General features: G+C 32.8%; 1 long non-coding RNA gene across 3 annotated transcripts; it reads right to left on the bottom strand.

The window, feature by feature from the left end:
* Positions 1–662: 662 nt before the first annotated feature.
* On the bottom strand, positions 663–10,116 carry LOC129925657 (uncharacterized). Of its 3 annotated transcripts, XR_008777352.1 has the most exons (6): positions 10,037–10,108; positions 7,555–7,691; positions 5,502–5,610; positions 3,404–3,490; positions 2,478–2,542; positions 663–936 (listed from the first exon to the last, which is right to left on the bottom strand). It is a non-coding gene; the product is annotated as an uncharacterized LOC129925657 (long non-coding RNA). The 3 variants fall into 3 exon arrangements; XR_008777354.1 differs by lacking the exon at positions 2,478–2,542; XR_008777353.1 differs by lacking the exon at positions 7,555–7,691 and having other exon boundaries at positions 664–936; positions 10,037–10,116.
* Between the last annotated feature and the right edge of the window lie 875 nt (positions 10,117–10,991).

Raw genomic sequence — 10,991 nt, 5'->3', positions numbered from 1 at the left:
TCTCCGAGGTCCGTGACGTCTGTTGATTCGCTGATTGGTGTTTCTGTAGCTAGTGATTTTTCTACAGGGTAGGGTTGCTACCTCCTCCATTTTCAGCTGGGCTTGGGACCGTCCTATGGCGGAGATTTGTGTCTACTTGGGAGGATTGTATTGCGCTGTTTTCTCTGTCACAGGGTGTGGTTTTGAGCTCGCCTTTTGGAGCCGTGATTGACCACGTGATTAGTTTGAGATTTGCATCTCCGTATTTGGAGGTACCTGGCCGTGTGGCCGGAACTGAGTGTGCGTGTGTGTGGTGTGTTCATTTGTACTATAAATAATGCATTAACTTATTGTCACATGATTTGTACATATTTTGAATATTATTTAAATATAAAATGTTTGCATTTAGTATCAAATATTGTTATTGTTCAACGATGGTTGATCACTTATTTACAGTTCGGTTGTTATGTAACTTGGTTTGCTGTTGTTCTTTAATTAATACATTGGTCTTCCGAGGCCAGTAAAACCCACTTTAAGAAAGTACTTTTTAAACTATAAATTTATAGATATGCAATGATGTAATACAGTTTTTTATTATGCATCAAATACAATGTATACATTTTAAATATAATTTACAACTATTTATTAATATTTGAGAGATCAGTTTATTTTAAAAATCCTAAATAGATACACATTTCTTGCTTAGTAAAGAGTGACATGTTGAATAAAATCTTTCAATTTCGTTTTGTGTTTGTACCAAAATATTAGTGTATGTCTTTTTATACAACTTCTTTAATTATTTACATATGCAATATAATTAAATGCCAAACAACTTATGGATTATTTTATCAATTTAATAAATTTGAGATCAACTGACACTTTGTCTACAGTTTCCAAACAAACATGTAGAGTGGCCAGGAGTCACATTTTTTTTTGTTCTTTTGTTGTCATTGTGGCCTGAGGAAAACCAAATAATTTAAATGAAATTTTATGACGAAATGGAAAGAGTTCATTGTTTCAGTCAGTTAGTAGAATGCATTTCATTTATTCTTTATAAAACTTTATTGGGAAGATTGCTGGCAGACTGAAAAGAGCTTAGCTGTTTCACCTTCAAATGAGTTTTTATGGTATCCAGCGTCTGACTGTATTAGAATAAGCTTAGCCTCAATGAATCAGGTCAACATTTTTTTCACTAAATGTGTTATTAACAAACAATTTTTTTTTCATATAATTTGAATTTCTGTAGAAAAATAAAAGAAGGCATATTTAACAGATTTTGAACTTAAGATTTTTAGGAGACCCCTGAGTCAACCCAACTCTAATGGGTACCTGACATAAACTATTGAAGTAAAAGCAGTTGGTAATTGTGTTGGCCCCATGACACCCTCCTTAATTTTTAGCAAAAGAAACAAATGAGCTTTACATCATTTACCTTCATAGATAACAAGGTCTGAAAGGGGTACTATTGTTTTTTATATTTACAAGGAACCATCTATTTTAAAATAAGCAATTTTTTTTTACATAAATACATATAACTCAATAAGTGATAAACTAACAATCATTTAAGTTTACCATGATAGTCAGGCTCAGTTTTTTTTTAAACAGAAGAAAGATCAAAATTTACAGCAGTCTACAAGTCAAATACAGTATCCTTAAATTTCAGTTCTTATAATACGTTTTTTTTTTAAATTTCAGCAATAAAACAAATACATACATTATCAATACAAAATTTACTTTGAAAAACAATTATTAGGACATTATGTATTAATCAGAACATTAAGTAAATAACTGCTTTCACTCATGTATTCAGTCAGTCAGCTAAGACTGTTGCCCAGGGTGTGTCACAAAGAGCTAGGTAGATAAGAATTTTAGGCATTTGAATATTCAATAGAATATAGTTGTCAAATCACCTTTTAAGCTTCTGACAAGTCTAAAGAATATGGTTGTCAATTCAACCTATTAACTAAAATACAACCCATGTCAATATACAGTCTGTCTTGTTTGTAATTTGTCATATAACAAAATAAGACTGACATAAAAGACAATAAACAAAGGTCCAATAACTTAAAACAGCATTAAACAAAAATATCTGTTAAAAAAAACAAATACATAAATTATCAATATAAAATTTACTTTACAAATCCTTTTGTTAAGAAACTGTTTTCACTCATGTATTCAGCCAATCAACCAAGACTGTTGCCAGGGTGTGGCACGAGGAGCCATAGATGAGCTAGGTAGATGGGAACTTCAGGCTTTTGGCTATTCTAAAGTAGAATTTTGCTGACAAATAACCTTTTCAACTACCTTACACCCCATGTCAATATACAGTCTGTCTCCTTAAATGTTGTAGAAATCAGGTCCATATGCAACAAGTCCCTACACATGTATATTGCCAGGTAGAATGAGTCAAAAAATAATTGTATTGTCAAGTCAACATGCAGAATGTTGCAATGTTTTTATTTTGTCATTCAATAAAAGTCTAATGACTTAAACTTCACCTCAATCACAATGGCAAGGAGGCATGTTTAGTTCTGGAAATACATTTCCTCCATGTTTGTTTGATCTGTATCAGAAGAGACTAATTATTCTTCTGGAAATCTCAAAGAATTAAAATTATTTTTCTATATATTTGAACAATACAAAACACAATCAGTTGCTATGTGAGTGTATAGTAAGGTAAGCATGCAGTAAGTAATAGAGGAAATGTATTGACTGGTCACATGCAGTAAGTAATAGTGGAAAAGTATTGACTGGTCACAGGCAGTATGTCACAGTTAATATGTATTGTCAGGTTAACATGCTGTAAGTTGACCAAGCATATGTATAGTCAAAGACATTCAAAAATACAGAAATAAATAAATAAGACTATTTGCAAAGTTCCAGTTATTTAAAACCATCTTCACATTCACCCTAACATCTTAGTGATAATTGAGTTTGAAAGGCCATGAATATTTCCTCAAAGTTATTTTCACATTTATTTGAAAAGACTTATTATTCTTTAATAAAAAAATATTTAATAGAACTTAAACAAATATTGATATAGATTACTTTTTAAAATTAAAAATAAAAGATAACTAAGAAACTAACTTGTTTCACATTCCAAACTAGATAGACTTTAAATGAGAAGACCTTCTCAAATAAATACTCGATTAAAGGAAGAAAAAAAATACTTTCAAACTCAAAGAATTAGAATTACTGTCTTAGAGATTGATACTAAATAGCTAAATACATAACAGAACTACATTAACGCCAGTAAAAAACAACTACTTCAATGACTGTCAAACAAGCACAAACAAGATGAACAACAGTATGTCAGACATTACAAACAAAACTTACAAGGTTACTTTGGACACATCTACAAACAACAATTACAAAACAAGACTGACATAAAATACAATAACTTAAACTAATAACTTAAAACCACCTTAATTCCAATGTCCCAATGCCCTGTTCAGTTCTCTATGCACATCTTCATCCATGTACTTTACATGACTTCATGTAGGAACATTGTCTGAAATAAATACTTTCAAACTTATTCACAATATCACAGTGAAATGTTTACTTTTGGTAGTACCATTTTCCTCTATGTTATTTAACCTCTACAAGAAAAGGCAAATTATTGTTTTAAAATTTTATAATGCTTTTTATTGCAAGTTAATATTAAAGTTTTTAAAATTTCTTACATAAAAAAATGTACGCACCACACCCTACCCCCACATGCACCACACCTAACCCCCACATGCACCACACCTAACCCCCAGATGCACTATACCTAACCCCCACATGCACCACACATAAACCCCCACACGCACCACACCAAAACCTCATACGCACATGCACATGTACCCACCACTGATCTCCATTTCAACAGGTCTCCCAGGTATTACTCTAAACTGTGAACCCCTAACCATATATACTGCCCATTATGTCAGATGTTGAGGTGGTATTAGTTTTGCCCATATTTCATTCAATTTTCTTTTTTGATAGAATAATTTCTTTTTGCTATAAGTGTGTGTATGTCTTTTATTTATTTATTATTTTTATTTTTAGATTATTAATTAATGTTTATCTGACATGTCATTACTAAAAAATTCAAAATAACTTTTCAAACAGTCAGAGCTATAGTAAAAGTCTACCTTATAAAGACTGATAAATAATTTACAGGGCATAAGATTACAAATTGTTCACAGACAGTTGATACATTTCTTGCCTACAATATTTGTTTCGCTATCTTATTATTTTTAAAATAACAAGCTGAGTGGTAAAGCACTAGGCTTCCAAACTGGGAAAGTAAAAGCAGTTGTTCATTGGTCACATGAAACCCGTTAAATGTCAAACATAGAAACAGATGACCTTTACATCATCTGCCTTGTAGATTGCTAGGACTGAAAGAGATACCTTAATTTTAAAAAATCTCTACCACTGTGTGTTACAGCCATCATTTTTAAGGTTCTCATATCTCCTATCAGTATAAGTAAAACTTGATTACATTTTAAAATGAAATTAAAATTAATAGCAATTCTCTTCTTTGTTTGAACTAATTTCTTTTTTACTAAGATTAAGTGTATGCTGTAGACACCAGGTTTAAATGCAAGAAAATGTTAGTTGCTTAAAGGGAAACACAAATGGTTTTTCAAATATGAGTTATTGATATATTTAAATTCTGCGTAAAAAGTTGTTATAGTGAACATTTTACCATTTTTTATTTAAATGCTTATAAACATTTATAATTAATAAATTATTCAGTAAATTTTAGACATCTCAAAAAAATACAGGGTTCTTTGAGATTTTGTTTTCAGCTTAGGCAAACTTAGGCACTTGCCTCAACAATACTGAAAGGGAAACTAGTTTTAAACAATCATATATCGCTTCATTCTTACAGTAGCAGTTAGGCTGTTAGGCTTAGTGACGGCCTAGTACAGAGCTATGGTACAGTTATATATATAGATAGGCCCCTATAGATAGATCTAAAAGCATTAGGATAACCAACTCGTGGAAAAAAGTTATATTTCATCTAAGCCTCTTTCTGTCCCTAAAAGTAAATAGATCATGTGTCTGATTCTAACAAACTGGTCACTGTAAGGATGGTCTAGACTACATGTAGTAAATCTACTTTTAACATGCATTTTTTTCTTTGCTTACAAGTTCTAGATCTAATTGTATAGATGAAGATATATTTCTTTTACAAGAATGAAAACTTTACTGTATGGTTTTCCGTTATACAGAAAGTCAATAGATTAAAACACATTTGTGACGTCACATAGAAACCCGGTGAAAGTCTGACCATTTTGGATGCGCAGGAAACTTTTGACGGAAAAAACATTCATTACTAAGTTATTATTGCAAATAAAAATTGAAAAAATAATATTTTCATTATCTGTAAATCCAAACACATATTATACCAACACATATTATTTTAAAATTGTCAAAACCATCTGAGTTTTCCTTTAATGACGAATTCATATTGAAAAGATATGCAAATTCTGTTTTTAAAGTATGACATATATAACAGATTTTGCTACCTGGACATAGAAAAGATTAATGCCACTTTGCCAATCCTGCCTCCTGACATTTTGTGTATATCAATCTGTTCATGAACTGACTTACAGGATGGAGTCTGCACAAATCTTTCTGAAATAGAAACAAATTAACTTCGTTAACTACTATACTATTTCAAACTCAAGTTAGATGATATTCAATATCTGGTAAAGAAGTATTAAGATGTTTTTATGCAACAATGCAGGTCAATCTATAAAGTACAAGTTCCTATAATCAACAAGGTTGAAAATTGAAATAAAACTAGGGCCCTATAGCCTATATATACAAAACAATTACAGAAGCAAACAATAGCACACCCAGTGCACCAGTGCCCACTAAAAAAGGTGCTCCAACAAAGTCATGGATTGTTTTCTCTGACACCTGCTACTGACTGCAACATAGAAAGTTATGGCATTCTTTAAACATTTTGGTAAACATTGCAAAGGTCAAAGTGAAACAGTATAAAAGGAATGGAAACAAAGCATGTGGTACATTTTACAACTGTCTACAAGGAAAATGAATTACTTCCTTTCATTGTTCGGGGGGGGGGGGGGAGGAGGGCATGGTTTCCTTGTGATAAAGTGCTTGACTTCAGGCGTGATATGGATGTCATATTCAGCCCTAGCATTATCATTATTGCTGCGATTTGGAAGCAGATGCCAAGCAGATGTGCAAGATGTGGGGACAGTTGAAGAGACTTGCCCAGAACAGAGATGCCTAGAGGAAGCTAAGTGTGATAATCCATCAGATGATGTCAAAATGAAATATCATTATCACATTAGAGTGGATCCATGGACACATTGGCATCATGGGAAATTAAAAGGCTGATAAGTTATCAAATGCGGGATCATCTATGGAACAACCAGATAGACCTGTTAACTACCTCACCCTAAGATCAATCTTAGTCAACCATCACAAAGAGGAGTGGCTCAACCAATGGGCATCAGGAAACACAGGCAAAACTATGTACAAAGAAATGACCAAGCCAAACACTGCATCCACCCTTATGAAGCATTAAACTCTCTGAATGCCCCTTCCTAACTCCCTTTATGAAGACCCTACTACCACAACAGCTGAACAACTGATGAGAATAGCAAAACTATTTTTTCTTGGCACAGTCTGCAAAAGAGCTCACAGCTCAGCAGCAAAAAATATTAAAATTAGTTTATAACTCATTTTGTTTTCTTAAAATAATAAATGTAATTAAAAGACTCATGATGTAGTTTATGAAAGTAAAAGATAACAAGTAATCCATAATTACTGAAAAAGCTCTGCCGAACATAGACATTATTTAACAAGATAAATAGTTACAGTGTAATGAAATGATCAGGAAAATGTGCATCTTGAATACTAATTGGCATACATGTAGCCTACATTTTATAGGTGTCATTATAGTTGGTAAAAGCATTTTATCATGGTCACAAAGAGTAACTGCAGCTAAGTGGGCCCACACTGTCCACAGCCAATTATGCCAACAGATTAACATAATATTAGCTTCAGCAATAGCCCATAACATTAATTTCCTAAAAAAAAGGACAAATTATTTGTAACATTGTTTCGTAAAACTATAGCATGGAAACAAAAGAATAGTTGAAGAATATTATTGTTTAATTCAATTACTCATGCTGGTTTTGGGCTAACCGAACTGCTCCAAACTGTAAATATAAAGCAAAACAGAGCCTACAACAGAAGACAAAGACATCAGTATCTGGACAAATACAGTAATTCTTCCTCACTGAACAGGTGTTAGCTTAGCATATGAGGTTCCAAAATAGAAATAAAACTCGAGTCTAAAAAAGTAATCAGTATATGCTGTGCAACAATTTAGGCATTTATAACTAGATTAGACTATAAGGCATAGCCCGTAAAAATAGTTTAAAAAAATATAGATCTAATTACTATAACAATCTATTATAGGTATAGTATTACTCAGACTCGAAATAGCTATAGGGGCAAACGGGCAAATGCCCTGTGGGCCGTATCAAATTACACTATATACACTGTACGTATTATCATTTGCAAAACGTTAGACCATACTTTTTTGCTATGCACGAGCGGCATGGACTTCAACACTGCTTTGATGTCTTTGAAGTTGTGTTAGGCCTAATAATTTTGCTGGTTGGCATGGACGTTCGATGGCACTCTCATTTGTTTTTGCTCCTTCCCTCCCCCGTCTTTTGATGGTTCCATTGACAGTTTACAAAAAAGAGGAATGATTGAGGTTAAGTTAGAAAACATTGATATAACACAGAAAAACAAAATAGGGACAACAATGATATCAATATTTGATAGAAATTAACTTTAACACACACACAGCCCTGAAATAGCAAACCACACAACTTATATTCACAGCGCAATATGGGTACAGAGTTCTACTTTCTGCATTTGTAAATAAAAAGTAAGTTTTCTTTTTGTTCATTTTTAATAACATAGATCTAAAAGTACTACACTTAAGGCTTACAAAAAAAATTATTTAATTTAAAAAAACAAAACAAATCTAGATTATAGATCTAAATAAATTTTTTTTACTTTTATAATTAAAGGCTAACTTATGCTTAGTATGAAGTCATTGATGAAGGAAATTCTTAAAATAATTATAATAATTTATATAGCACTGTCAAATCTGATATTTAATGAAAGGGAATTTATATTTATGTTTTAAACAATGCCTCATGATAAATTCATATACAATTCGCGTTTTTGAGAATGTACTAGGACGAAGCAAGAGCTTTTCACATTAAGTAAGTGCCTCTCTAACCGCTCTGCATTCTCTTATCTTTTAATGGAATGGGTTGCCTGAGTCAGCCAGAAAATCAATAACTTAGCACAGATCAACATGCATGACTAGATTGACACATGAAATGAGTAGGACGTAACTATTTTATTTTTAATACAATAATAATACCAAAAAGTTTCAAACTCATTAAAGCAGCTATTGTATTGTTTATAGTTTTGAGAATAAATAATAATAATGCTTGTCTTCGAGTCTGAAGATTAATGAGGAAGCAGTATTTCCCGTGACTACGCTGCCCCAGCTGTGACTTACATATTTTCAGACTACATACATGTATAAATAAAATACATTATGTAATCCTACGCAAGCATGCATCCAGTTTTTTCGATGCGTTTTCAAACTTTTGCATCTATAATAATGGGCCTAGCCTGGAGTGGGGGCAGGGTTCAAACCATTACTTGCCTCAGACCACATTGTCTGAAAGAGAAACTTTACTTAGTGCTCCAGTGCAGCCAACTTAAGAAAACTACAGTCACCAAATTTCATGAGCGTGCTAAAAATTTTTTTTTTACCATTTTCTACCAGTCGCTGGACTCCATTAATTAAATGCAGTGAATGGCAGATTTATTTTTATTTTTATTTTTTTTTAGCAGATGAGTAGCAGGCTAATTGCACTTTAGATACCTCAGAAAATGCTTTTTTTAAAGCTTAAAAAAATGGAAATAATGCTTGGATCAGGACCCCGCTGGGGGAGCTTACAGAGCTCCCCCAGACTTCCTAACAGTCATTGGCTGTGAGTATTGTCTTTCCACTAATTAAAGGAAGAGAGTATTCTAGGGTAGAAAAAATGTTTGAAAGAATGAAAGGTTAGAATGTAATGAAGATTAATTACATACACACACACACATCAACATGAGGTAAAAAGAATCAAACCCCCCACACACCGAAAAAATCGCCCATGATATGACATGCCAGTTTATAAATTATATGGTAATGCCCGGACGATTTTGATACCCAGTCCGCCCCTGATATTATAGGATGGCTGCCTGGTCGTGCGGTTTGCGCGCTGGACTGTCGTTCACATTTATTGATGGTCGAGGGTTCAAACCCTGCCCGCTCCCATCCCCCGTCGTCCTGCGGGAGTTTGGACTAGGAAGTAATTATCTTCAACTCTGAAGGAACATCCGAAACATGTAAAACATTTTACAAAACATTTTATTAGATCTACTATTAGATCTAGAGTTTAGTCTCTACAGCTCTAGTATTACTAAGCTTAACTAAGTTACAAAGTCATACCAATTACTTCAATTAGTGAATTACCTTAGATTCTAGAACTAGTACTAGTAGAGACAGAGTAGAATAGTCTAGTTATAGGTCTATTGGTAACCGATCTATCTAATACAGTGTATTATACAGACATTACTTCAAAAAAGAAGATGATTACGTCCTACACGTCATGCATTCAGTCATGCATATTAACCAATAGTCAATCGACCAATGACAATCATTGACAATTGTTGAATGTCAATGAGTCTGACTTAAATTCTGCCAAGTCACTAGTCACTAGATCTAGTTCTAGTCGTGACTAGATCTAGATCTAGTTTTCCTGGCTAGCCGCCGCTAGCTCAAGCAACACATTCCATGTTCTCATACTACTCATACTCATAGCCGACATAGCACTTCACTAGACTAGGGAAGAAGGAGTATTAGAGTCTATAATAAAGATCTAGTAGATGATAAACTATTCTATATCTATATTAGATCTATATAGAGTCTATATGTTACTATGTAGATCCCAGGGTGACGGTCCCAGATTGAGATTCCAAAAAGTTTTCATTGTTTACAAGTGTTACTAGACAATATCCCAATTATTAATTGGTTTTTTATTCTCTCTCATCTTTATTATAATTAATAAAAAGCAAGTAGATCTAAAACTTCGTTGGCACTTAACAAATGGTTTTAAATGTGTTTAAAATGATATTTTTTATATTATCAATAAGAGACATGGGCAGGCATATACTTTTAAAAGCTAAATAAATATCTAGCTAAATGTAAATGTATTTACAGATAATATTGCGAAATTGAAATAATGCATATACTAAAATAAACACAAGAGGTATGCTCTTCCATGTCGAAAGTTTAATAAAAAATCACGTGAAAGTCCTGAGTTCTGTTCACTAAACGCTAGTATTCTGAAGAAACATTTTATCAAGCTTGGCTCTAGAAATCTAGATCAGTATTTCAAGTCTCATCCTTGTTAATCTATTTAATTACTTTAAGAATATAAATCTGCACTGCTTTATATAATGTAAATGTAACGTTGTTCAATTCAATTAAGTGCCCAATCATAATTTCATTGTCATGAATGTAAAATTGTCATTCAATTTCATTCAATCATTGGATTTGGAATGGTCAATCAATGGATGACACATTGACACAATGACAGGAATATTATATCACAATATATGATATTGATAATGAGTTATTGAATAATATAATAATAATTAAATAGATCTAGATCTAGAATATGATGATGACAAAAGAAGTTAGCACTCTCACACCTCATATCGTTGATGATATTATTAGTCCAGATCTGTAACTAGTGTAACAATGCTGGCAGAAGAAAAACACCAGAGAAGAAAAGCAAGGCAAACTACACTAGCTCCAGCTGGAATAACCTGCCCAGTATGCGGCCGAACATTCCGGGCTCACATAGGTTTCACCAGCCACATGAGGAGGC

This window comes from Biomphalaria glabrata, chromosome 4, assembly GCF_947242115.1.
Source record: "Biomphalaria glabrata chromosome 4, xgBioGlab47.1, whole genome shotgun sequence".
NCBI lineage: Eukaryota > Metazoa > Mollusca > Gastropoda > Planorbidae > Biomphalaria > Biomphalaria glabrata.
Note: the sequence above shows the minus strand (reverse complement) of the source record. Positions and strands in the feature narration are given on the sequence as shown.